Source organism: Equus quagga, chromosome 16 (assembly GCF_021613505.1).
Source record: "Equus quagga isolate Etosha38 chromosome 16, UCLA_HA_Equagga_1.0, whole genome shotgun sequence".
Taxonomy (NCBI): Eukaryota; Metazoa; Chordata; class Mammalia; order Perissodactyla; family Equidae; genus Equus; species Equus quagga.
The window spans coordinates 12,850,743-12,862,774 of record NC_060282.1 but is presented as its reverse complement, the minus strand read 5'-3'; the positions used below and the strand labels follow the sequence as shown (position 1 = coordinate 12,862,774).

At 41.3% G+C, this 12,032-nt stretch overlaps 1 long non-coding RNA gene across 1 annotated transcript in view; it reads right to left on the bottom strand.

Annotated features, from left to right (window-relative positions):
* Positions 1-1,833: 1,833 nt before the first annotated feature.
* The window catches only part of LOC124227812 (uncharacterized), a 192,583-nt gene continuing 182,384 nt past the window's right edge, over positions 1,834-12,032 (bottom strand). Inside the window, exon 4 of the long non-coding RNA XR_006885562.1 lies at positions 1,834-1,956. This is a non-coding gene — a long non-coding RNA (uncharacterized LOC124227812). The remainder of the gene's footprint in view (positions 1,957-12,032) is intronic.

Below are 12,032 nucleotides of genomic sequence, written 5' to 3'. Positions count from 1 at the left end.
TATCTTACCTTTATTATTAATATATATTAATATAATAGATATTATTGACACATTTAAAAATATTATTCTAAAAAGAAGTTCACATGCTTCACCTGAGTGGCAAAACGATCCATGGGACAAAAATGGTTTTAAACCTCTGAAGTAGAGAGTTTTTGTAGGAAAGACAGCTGGAAAAAAACACATTTGTTGGGGAAAAACAGAGAAGCTGGATGACATGAGGCCAGAGGTATGTGTTTGTATGTAGGTGGCAGCAACGAATGACAGGCTTCTGTGGGTTAGTATTATTAACTGTCCTCAAATTCTTGAATAAGATTCTGGTATAAAAATAATATAAAAATAATATAAAATGTTTTCTTGTTGGGCCCAAGCCTAGAAGATGTGGGCTATTTGCTGTCCCGTCAGCAATCTGCAGCTACGGTTTAGAATTCTAAACGGACCATTGGCAAAAGTTCTCGACCTTCAGCCCATTTTAGCCCCTAGGTTGGCTTTTGGGTTTTCTGTTCCCTCCTGTGTCTGTGACCAGCCTAGCTAGATTACCAGAGTTTTTTATTCAATAGATTTCAATTAGGATGTTTGTGCTTCATAATTGCCTGATGTTTTAACTTCCTCCAAAATCATTAGTATCTTAACTGAGTTCTTCAAGTACCTTAAAGCAAGGGTCAAAATCTCAAAAGCTCTCACGGGCTAAGCGATGATGTCAGTGAGTGAAGATGAAGCCGGTTGGCCTGGGATCCTTCCGATACCTTACGATGCCCTCTGGGGTCCGCGAAGTCCTTGCTCCATTCTCCCCGTTAGCTTCTGGACACTGAGGCTGTGCATTGCTATAGTGGAATGAAGACCAGTGTTTCCAGAGCGTCCAATCTTCCAGTATATACCAGAAGTCCAAAATTGTATATATTATATCTTGATTCTTAAGTGCTGTGAACCAAATTCGGCCAAGACCTGAGCTGCCAACTGCTGGCTAAATAATGCAGGTACAACGAGGACACTTCTAACACTGAGTGTGGGTTATTTTGATGGTGGCTTCCCCAGGTCCCTCTTGGGTACCATATCTGCACAGCATTGATCTTTCTTACGTGTGACCATGTTTGCCCTTAAGGAGTTGGAACAAGTGTTAGAGACTCCATTCTACGAAACCGAGGCTCAGAGAGGTCACCCGATAAATCCAAGAGCACAAGCTGGAGGGCAGCTGAGCTGGTCCACATTTCAGGTCTCCATGGCCTCGCTACCTAAAACACTCTGAGAGGTCAATCAAGAGCCCATCCTGGCTTGAGCTGGCCATTTTTGGCCTCCAACTCTCTCATAGGGATACATTTAAACAGCTCCAAACAGAAGCTTGGAAACAAACAATTTTAGTATCTAGTCCAACTCTTTGCCTCCAGTATTTTATGTTCTAATCAATTGGTTTCACGTTTTTTAAATGTTCATATATATATCCTGGTAAACAGTGATTTGAAAGGTGTCGTGGAACAACTTTGATTTTTCCATTTGTTCCAAGATTTTAACAGGTTGATCACATTGGCAGTGAGCCGTGGGTCCCTCCTCCACTCCTCTTTCACAGAAATATTACCACAACTTGCTGATTTCTCTGGAAATAGCCGCTTGCCGGAGTGATAAATCTTAGGTTCACTATGTAACCCCTGATGCATTTCCCATTTTCCCACCAAATTCCACTGTCCAAATTTGGAGTCCCAACTTGACCACAAGCAGATACAATTTCACTTTGTGGGATTTTCCCAGCTTTTTCTTGCATTATGATTGCAGAGCTCGTAACACCAGCTGTGTCTGAGCCAGCCCTCCAAAAAAGGCAATTGTGCTCCTTGATGCAATCCCAAAGCATGGCGCCGCTGCCAGCCCCGCTCCTTGAACGGCCTTGTCAGGATTCTGGGGCTGCTTCCAGCTCTTCCTCCCGACTCCACCGGTTAATGATGTGGGCCCCTCAAAATGCTGAGAATCCTTTAAAGAAATGAAGGGGAAAATAATGCATATACTTCCTTTCTCATTTTCTGGGACTCCATTTTTATTTTCTTCATCACCACAACCCTATCCTTCTTTCATTTGTTTAATGAATACACATTTATAAATTGCCAACCCTGTCCCAGGCATTTACACTCAGGGTTGGAGAGAACAAGCTGAACAAGACAGACTGCTATTTCTGCAGGGACTCACCAAACAACAAAGGTAGCAGATAAGGAGTCATAGAAGCAGTAACACCAGTCCACAGTCCCTTATCCAAAATCCTTGGGGCCAGAGGAGTTTCAGAATTCAGAAATTTTCAGATCTTAGAGACATGATATGACGTACACACTGTATGTTTCACAGGACCTCACTATCAGATCTAACTAGTATAAGTTTTACTAGTAGCCTCCTATCAGTTCGGGTCAGACTTTGCTAACAATTTCATTTTGGCACCAAACTTTGCATTTCAGGGCCTTTTGGGTTTAGGAATTGCAGATGCGGGATTGTGGAATTCTAATAGTTATCATTTATTGAGTGTCTATATGTCCCAGAAACTGACATGTGTTCGCCTCTTTTAATTCTCCAAACACCTCTCAAAGTCAACTCTCACTTCGATTGCTACTAAATACCCTATCTGATAACCTTTCCCATAGACCACCTTAAGTGAACTTTATAACATTGCAGCAGGATATTGTCTCTCTATTTTAAGGAAAGGAAGCTGAGTTTCATGGAGGTTAAGTAACTCTCATAAGGTTGTGGAACAAGTAAACGGCAGGGCTGGGACCCTCATCTGTTGGTGCCAGAAGCTGTGCTGTTTCCATGATGCAAAACTGCTGCCTTTCTTGGGAGCCACTTTGATTCCGCGGAACGCGCCTCCTGCCCTTTCCAGTTTTGGTCTCAAAGCCCTCCCTAGCTGCCCTGAGAGGCCTCCACAACAGGAAGGCAAGTCCTACCCCGCAGGTTTGTTGCAAGCAACTCATTCCTATTGATGGTCCTTGGTTTTTCTCTGTAAACAGTTTTGGAATCAGAACTGTCTGGGTTTGAATTTCATCCCCGACCCTAACATGAGAAAGTCCCTTAACCTCTCTGAGAGTGTTGAGTCATCCTTAAAATGGAAAAAGAAGGCCATAATTATTAGTTGCTATGAGGATAACATGAGCTAGTTTACGTCAAGTGCTTAATATGATGCTGGAAAATAGTAAGAGCTTGACAAAAGGTAGCTATTACTGTTGTAAATATTATTAGTTTGGTTATGATTATTGTAAAGTGATTCTTTGAGCGTGTTCTATGTCTTAGGTAGTATACAAAGTGAATTAGATGCAGTAACATAGAGAAATCCTTTCCACTCTAAGTACGTGGTGAGCCCACAGTCTTTTCTGAAGAAAGCTGATGATATGAGCTGCAATACTGTAAACAAAGCTGATTGGCCCAAAAATAGGGACTTGACCCATGAACAGTCATCTGGAGTGGCTTCTGGCTTCTGAGTTCTCTTGATACAAAGCACTTACCCAAAAGGAATAATAACAATTTACTAAATCCATAAGAAAGTCTTTCTAAAAGAAGTTTGGATGTGTGACATGTAAAAGAAAGAGCAGTGGGCTATGGGATCTACAGCCAAAGTACAGACGAGATAGTGAGCAAAATCTACGGGGCAGCAAAGCTAGACTCTCTAAGGAAGTAGAGGAGAGATACAGGAGGCACAGTTGAGAGACGTGCATCTACAGCATCAAGACCAGACTCTGTAAGGGAGCGGAGGAGAGATATAAGGGATGCAGGTGAGACAAGTGTACCTGCAGCATCAGGACCAGACTCTGTGAGGGAGTAGAGGATAGATATAAGGGGCACAGGTGAGAGGCATGCATCTGCAGCGTCAGGAGCATGCAGCAAGAGAAAGCATTGTGGCTGAGTCTCCAAAATGCCAGAGTAGGAATTTGAACCAGGATCCCTTGAACTCCAGAGTTTATGCTCTTGACCTCCAGACTGGGAGCCACAGATCCTCAGGCCAGTCAAGTAACAGAAATGAGGGGTGGGTGCCTGAGGAGGCTTGTGTCATTGTGGAGAGTGTGTAGCCCTTCAAAAAGGGACAGCTAATTTGCCTAAAATGCTAATGCATTTTAGACAAATGGTACTATGCGGGAACATGAGCCAAAGATGTCAGGTCTTCTGACTTTTCAAGAAAAGCCAGAAATCAGTGTATGTCCATGGGAAAACTCCATTGCTTTAATGTTGCTGAAAACAAATTCAGTTTTTTTAAGCACTATATAGGCAAAAATACGCACATGTGCACACATACACACACATATACATCTTTGGGTTAGATGTAGTCTACAGGCCTCCAGTTTGAGAATACTGCCTTATACTGTCAGTTGTAAGAGAAGGGAGATTTTCAGTGCAATGCCCAAACTCCCTTCTCTAACCAATGAGGACAGGAAAAGGAAAAGATGTGCCATCGGCCCAATGAGAAAGTACCCTAGAGACAGCCACTTAAAGGCAATTTTGGGGAGAATTCAAAGGGAATACCTCATCAAATGATCCAAACCATTTCATAAATCCAAAGGAAGAGGAGATATATGTTTCTGCTCAAGATGGAGTAACAGGGACCAGATTTACCCTCCCACATGAAACACCTAAAAAACCAACATGTATATGAAACAGCACTTTTCAAAACATAAGGCAATAAAGGACAGTGATCTGTGAGAGAAGGGAAGTGAGTGAGGCTAGCCCTATGATTGCCACAGTGAACTGCCTGGAGAGAGTGACCAGGCTGTGGCCCTGGGAGGATATGCCAAGCAGAGCCCCGTGGGTTCCTTGAATTGAGGCGATGGAGCTGAAAATGTGGAGAAAGCAAAATGTTTGGAATTTGGAGGACAGAGTCCTGGAGCACAGAGAGCTGTATAGACAAAGAGCCCTGGAAATCTACAAAGAGTCTGCCCTGCCCGAGTCTTCAGCTGAGTTCTAATCATCCATGAGTGTTGGGGTGGTGAGGGGCGGGGTGGATGGAGTAGAGGAATCATTCATTCCCCACAGCTGACATGGCACTAGGAATGACTCTTTTTTCCAATAGCCAGAGCAGAAAATCTCATATTTCATGAAGTATTGGGTAAAATATTCGAAATAGTTTTGCCTGAGTAATGGGGAAAAAATAGCCTAGACAAGATGTTGCTCTATCTTGCTTAGCAAAGCTTAAAAGCAAAACCCAAATGGATCAAAACCCAGTGGATCAATTGTTAAATTTTGACAATTGCATCCACCTGTGAAAGCATCGCCACAGTCAAGATAATGGTCATAACCATCACCCCCAAAAGCTTCCTCATGCGCCTTTTACAATCCCTCCCCCCTCGCCTTTCTATACTCCCCACGCCCCTCACCCTAATCCCCATGCAAACAATGATCTGGTTTCTTCTCAGCATAGATGGGTTTGCATTTCTCAGAACTTTGTTGACGTGGAATCAACATTATGTACTCTTTTTATCTGCTTCTTTCACTCAGGGTAGTGATTTTGAGATTCGGCTATGTTGTTGCAAATGTTAATTGTTCATCCCTTTCGTTGTTCACTAGTATTTCACCAGAGAGTGAAAGTTGAGAGAGAGACAGAGAGTACGTCCATCACTTGAGCAGTTTGCTATCAGAGCATGAGAGTGTAAGGAGAGCAGTGATTCATACAAAGGGAATGAACGTTTAGCAAATGATGTTCTGAAAGTCAGGAGGCCATGAGGTGTAGGGCACAAGGCCAGTCGTGGCCATCCAGAAGCAAATATAAGAGGTCAGAACAGCCCTCCCAGGAACTAGGAGAGAAGAATTTGGAGCAAGTGATTATACATAATTGTGTGTAAGCGTTCATCCAGAAACACAGGGTTTTGTTACTCAACTTGGGGTCGAGTTGCAACAAAATTTTACCTCTTGTCTCTGATTATTACATAATAATAACTAGAGAACAGGGATAAAAATGATTCTGAGGTTGCACAGAGGTTGAAAGCAGAGTATTTATTATTTTTTTTTTTTTTGAGGAAGATTAGCCCTGAGCTAACATCCACCACCAATATTCCTCTTTTTTGCTGAGGAAGATTGGCCCTGAGGTAACATCTGTGCCCATCTTTCTCTACCTTCATATGTGGGACGGCTACCATAGCATGGCGTGATAAGTGGTGTGTAGGTCCACACCAGGGATCTGAACCGGTGAACCTTGGGCCGCTGAAGTGGAGTGCTCGAATTTAACTACTATGCCACTGGGCCAGCCCCGAGAGAAGAGTGTTTTAACCATGACTGTCAAAGGCACAAGAGAGGAGAATGGCTGGTACCTGTGCTCCATATTTGCCATTCTGGCCTTACGGTGTTGGAGGCCTGAGGAAACCTAGGTAAAATTCCTTCTCACTCTGAATCCATTATTTCCTTTGCAGGACAGCACCTCCCTTTGATATTCTTCTCCTCGATCCCTCTATCGTTCTAGGAGACACAGAGCTTGCTCTAACTAGGAGTAAGGCGACTAGGTGTGGAGGTTCTGCCTCTAATTGATGCTTCCTTCCTTCAGGCCACTTCACCTAGCTGGGCCCCAGTTTCCTCATCTCTTCCATGGTGTCATGGACTGAAGGTTTGTGTCCTCTCAAAAATTCATATGTCAAAACCCTACCCGTCAACATGATGATATTTGCAGGTGGGGGCTTTGGGAGGCAATGAGGTTTAGATGATGTCATGAGGGTGGGGCCCCCATAATGAGATGAGTGTCCTTATAAGAAGAGAAAGAGAGGCCAGACCTCACTCTCTCTCCGCACCATGTGAGGGAATAGAGAGAAGGTGTCTGCAACCAGGAAAAGGGAATCACTGGGAACCGTATCTGCCAGCACCTTGATCTTGGACTTCGCAGCCTCCAGAACAGTGAGATACAGATGTCTGTTGTTTAAGCCATCCAGTCTGCGGTATTTTGCTACAGCAGCCCAAGCTGAGACTCAAGGGCACGTTAAACTGGATGATCTATCCTGATAGTAAAATAAACGCAACTATTGTTATCCAGCATGATGTTATCCTATAGCGGACTTCTTATAAATCCAGGGAACTGGTAGGTTTTTAAAATCAGGAATTTAATCAGTTGACATTTACAATTACCAGTTATTTCCCATATTCATTTACTCCTCATATGCATGGATTCCGTTCTGTACAAAGTCATTAAGCACTTTACAAGGATAAGAAAAATTGCTTTCGACCTTTGAGAAATGTAATTTAGGGTTTATTGTTTGGAAAGCCCCAGGTAAATAATAATTATATAGTGATAAATTGTGTAATTGCATTTAATCTGTGCCTAGAGGCCAGGAAGCACTGCAAATCAGTACCTTCCAACTAGAAGACTTTATGATTGTGGGAGGCAGCAAGAACCAGCTAGTGTAAGGACACCTGTAGCTGAATTTCTCCAGAGTTCCAAGCAGTGCAGAGGCATCAGGTTTGGTCCAGTTTCAATCGTTGCCATTCAAGTGGTGTGGAAGATGAGGACAAATTATTAGAGGTAGGGAAAATAAGTCCTGGGGTAGGAAATCAAAGGATTTTGCACTGTGCTCTTTAGCCAAGAGAAGGTGGAGGGGGAGCTTCAGGAATGTGTTCCCAAATCCAGCCAACAGAATGGGTTGCAAAAAGCCATCGAATAAGGGGAATGTGGTAATTCGTTGAGGTTCTATTTTGAACCAGTTGCAAGTGTGAACTTGAATGAAGGATTGGTCCTTTCTGGGTTGGGGACAGGAGAACACAGTGATTAAGATGTGAGCACCAGAGTCACACTACCTGGTCTTTAATCCCAGCTCTGGCACACCCTCTCTCCCTGACCTTGACTTCTCCAACTCTCAGTTTCTTTGTCTGCAATATGGGGCTGGTCACATAGCCCTCCTCATAGAGTTGTGTGAAATTAATGAGATGATACATAGGAAGCCTTATGATGACAGTAATAACAATAATAATAAAACTCCATTTATTCCAGAAATGAGGTCTTCTGTCTAAATATGTTTTTCATAAAACTGAAACGTAATCTTTTTTCTTAGTTATAATTTTTATATTTTTATGAAAATCTTTTAAAACACACCGTACACTTCCCCACATACTGAAACAAAGTGTAAGAAGAGAATATATTATTGGGAATAAGAAAATATAGGGTTTCAACCTGGCTTTACCACTTAGTAACTAGGAGACCCTGAGCAAACCACAGGATGCCTCTGAGCAGCAATTTGCTGACATAATTTTAAACTGTGCATGTCAGAAAGCTGATAGATGAAGTACACGTGAAAAGTGATTTGCAAACTTATTCACCAAAAGTAAATTGTTTGTTTTTCTTGAGGTTTCAAGCCCACTGTAACGAACATGGATGGTTACGCCATAACATGATAAAGTTTTACCCCATGAGGGTAAATGTAGAAAAAGCGCCACGTGTTCGCATGACGGAATTGCCATCCTCTTGGGAAACCAGATGTTCATAGCAACCAACACAGCGCTTGCCCTAAACTCACTGCCCGGGAAATATTTGTTAAACAGATAAATTAATCACGCTTTCTGAGAATAGTGACTTTAGGCTTTTATTTTCAAAGATAATTAAGCGCTGATTATGAAAAATACAAGTCATGCCACATATATATAAAGAAATGTGTTGCTTTGGGCTGCTATACCAAAAATACCAAAGATTGGGTGGTTAAACAACAGAACTTTATTTTTCACCCTTCTGGATACGGGAAGTCTGAGATCAGGGTGCTATTGTGGTCGGGTTCCACTGGGAGCCATCTTCCTGGTTCGCAGAATGCTGTCTTCTCCTTGTATCCTCATGTGTTGGAGAGAGAAAAAGGGCTAACTGTCATCCTTTTCGCATAATGATACTAATCTCACTGTGGGGACTCCACCCTCGAGACCTAACTACTTCCCCAAGACCCCACCTCCACATACCATCACATCTGGGGGTTTAGGATCTCAACCTACAAGTTTTGGAGGGGACACAAACATTCAGTCCATAGCAAAAAGTTAGCAAAAGAAAAAGTTACCCGATATCACATCACCTAGAAATAAGCAAAACACTTGGTGAAAATCAATGCAAAGGGATAAAAAAGAAAAAAATTAAGATAATAGATAGTTCATGTATACATGGATCTATTGATAGAATGTATTTAAGAAAATAATGGGTTGACAATATAAGCGCTATTTTTAAATAAAAGTATTACATTTAATTTTATGTGAATTTAATAAAGAAAAAAAAGAACCTAAGGAAAAATAGAAGTAAATAGCTAAACTGAATATTTGTTTTCTGAAAGATTTGCTAATTTGTGAGAGATTCTTCTAAAGCTTAAGCAATAAAAATATTACAAAGTATACTTTAAGAAGTGGTTTAAAACCAAACCTTCCAAGTTATTCTGTCGCCTTGGTTTCACTGAGGATTAGCATAACTGCTGTGTTTCTCATTTCCCATCCCCCTTCCTTCCCACATTTATTAACTATAATACTATTTTTAATTTGTCAGGATTTGGAGAATTTGCATTTGGTTCTAAGACCATAGTTACAACTATACCCAATTTAAATTATATAATACAATGTATACAACCAAGAGCTGTTGAACACCACTGTGTGCCACGTGCTATTCAAGGTGCTGAGAATATTATGGTGAACAAAACACAACAGCATCCTTACTCTCTTGGAATTTATTACAATGAGAGCAAGGCAATAAACAAACAATATTCTGTGTCTATCCACATACATTCATATTTAAAATATGTCAGGTTGTCATAAATGCTATGAATGAAAAGAAAGTGGGTGAAGGAAGCAGAGCGGAGAGTGTTGGCATGGGACACATTTACACAGGGTGGGCTGGTGATCTTAAGAACTTTCTAGGAAACAGGAATGGTAAGTCAGCTTTTAACAGGGGTTTCTTGGCTCTTGGAACCTTTTGCTTCATGGGATTTCATCAAGAAACAAACGCTTGATTGAGTCTTTTCAAGAAGTACATTGGTGTTGCGTTCCACAAGTTCCAAAATGCCTGAGGATGTCTGCCTCTGGCCTCCTTACATAGAAGGCCACTTGGCTGATATAAACTCCTTGGTTCAACCTTCTTTTCCTCAAAACTTTATTGACTTTGCTTCTCTGTCTTCTGGCACTGACTGTTGCTGTGGCAACATCTCAGAGAAAGGGGGAAGGGAAGACAGAGCGCCTGAAGATGAGGACATTGTTAAATAACCATCCCACTCTCCCTGGTAAGATGGAATGAAGGTGAAACCAATGCAGTACCAAGGAGAGGAAAGCACTGTGTGACTTGCGATCACTCATCTCTCTTTGATTTTGTCAATATGGTGTTGGACGATGAGGATGTAAAGTAGATCTCAGCTTTTAGAATCTGAGAAGTTTAAGTTCCAATCCCATATATGCCACCATCTTACAATAGTCATTTTGCGTTTCTGAGCCACAGTTTGCTCATCTGCAAAGTGGGAATGCCAATATTACCTTGGAGCAGTATCTATAAGAATTAAAGGTGATATACGTGAAGCCTCTGGGTTAGTGCCAAGTAACTGGTGCTTGGTACACACTAAATAATGGAACATATTATTTGCATTGTATGAACCGTGGTGACCCAACCAAGTTGTTGAGGACTAAATAATGGATATAAACATAATAAGGAAAACACACATACATATATTTAGATCTATCTGTGTGTATGTATGTATGTATGCACAAATATTAGAAAAGTATACATACAAGATAAAATGTACATACAAAAAGGAAAACACTAGAATACTGAGAAAGATTCCTGACAAATGCTGCATTCAATGCTGATATAATGTCTATAGATGACATATATATCACAGAGGTTTTCTCTGCAAATATCAATGTAACCCACATGTAACTTCCTCCAAGGAACTTAAATATTATTTTACTTTTATTTATGAAAAACTTCTGGAAAACAGTAACTCCTAAAATGCAAATTCCTTCCAGAAATCTAATATGGAATAAATGAAGGCATATAGCTGGCCAAAATGATGGAGTTGACTAACCTGATGAACATAGCAATTAGTCAACCTGGTGATCCATCAAAATCTGGTCTTCTCATTGACTGAGCCATCTCTCCTCACGTCAAAGTCATTATAGCTGTTTCTCCCTGGACTATTTTTGTCTTATCTTCTCTGTATTAATAAATGAAGTATCAATTTTGAGCAAGCAGTGCAACTGAGTAGAATCTGACAAGTTTATATCAAACCAACAAGTCCTTTGGACCCCAGAATCTATCTCATTTTTAGTATCTAATCCATTTATTTTCATTTCCTCTGCCTTCCAACTTTTTCATTTATTTTATTTTTGTTTATTTATTTTTACTTCGTGTGTGTGTGTGTGTGAGAATATTCTGGGCTCCTCAGAGCACACTTGAGTCTTCAATGACGTCCGAACGGCATATCTGAGGAAAAAGTACCCTCAGTAGAATTAAAATGTTTGTTGACTGGTTTGCATACGTCCAGATTTCTTGGGAACTTTAGCTCTGCAATACTGACCAGTTTGGCTCCCCAGTCAACACGTTAATAACAACTGCTGAGTCAAGAAAGTTCTCAGCATTTGGGGGATCTGGATTTTCAAGTTCAGGGTGACAGGATCATACATCTAGAAATTTGATAGGCCATGTGCGTAAGTGAACAGGGTTAGGGTGAGAGAGATTGACGCAGAGCCCCAGAGCAGGAAAACCTAGATGGATAGAGTTTTGAACTGGAAGAACCTGGGAAATCACCTAAACTGAGTGTGGTCCTTGAATGTTAGAGTACATCAGAATTACTTGAAGGGCTTGTCAAACACAGGTCGCTGGGCCACACCTGAGTGTCTGATTCAAAAGCTGTGGAGGGGCACGGGATTTGCATTTCTAAGTTCACAAGGTAATGTTGATGCTGCTGGCATGGGGACCCCAGTTTAAGAACCACTGGTCTAGAGCAACGTTTCTCAATCTTTGCTGCATAATAGAATCACCTAGAGCGATTTTAAAAATCCCAATGCCCAAGTCACACCTCATACCAATTAAGTCAGAATCTCTGTGGGTAGGACCTAGTATTTAGACATTTTTATGGTTTCCCAGATGATTCCAATGT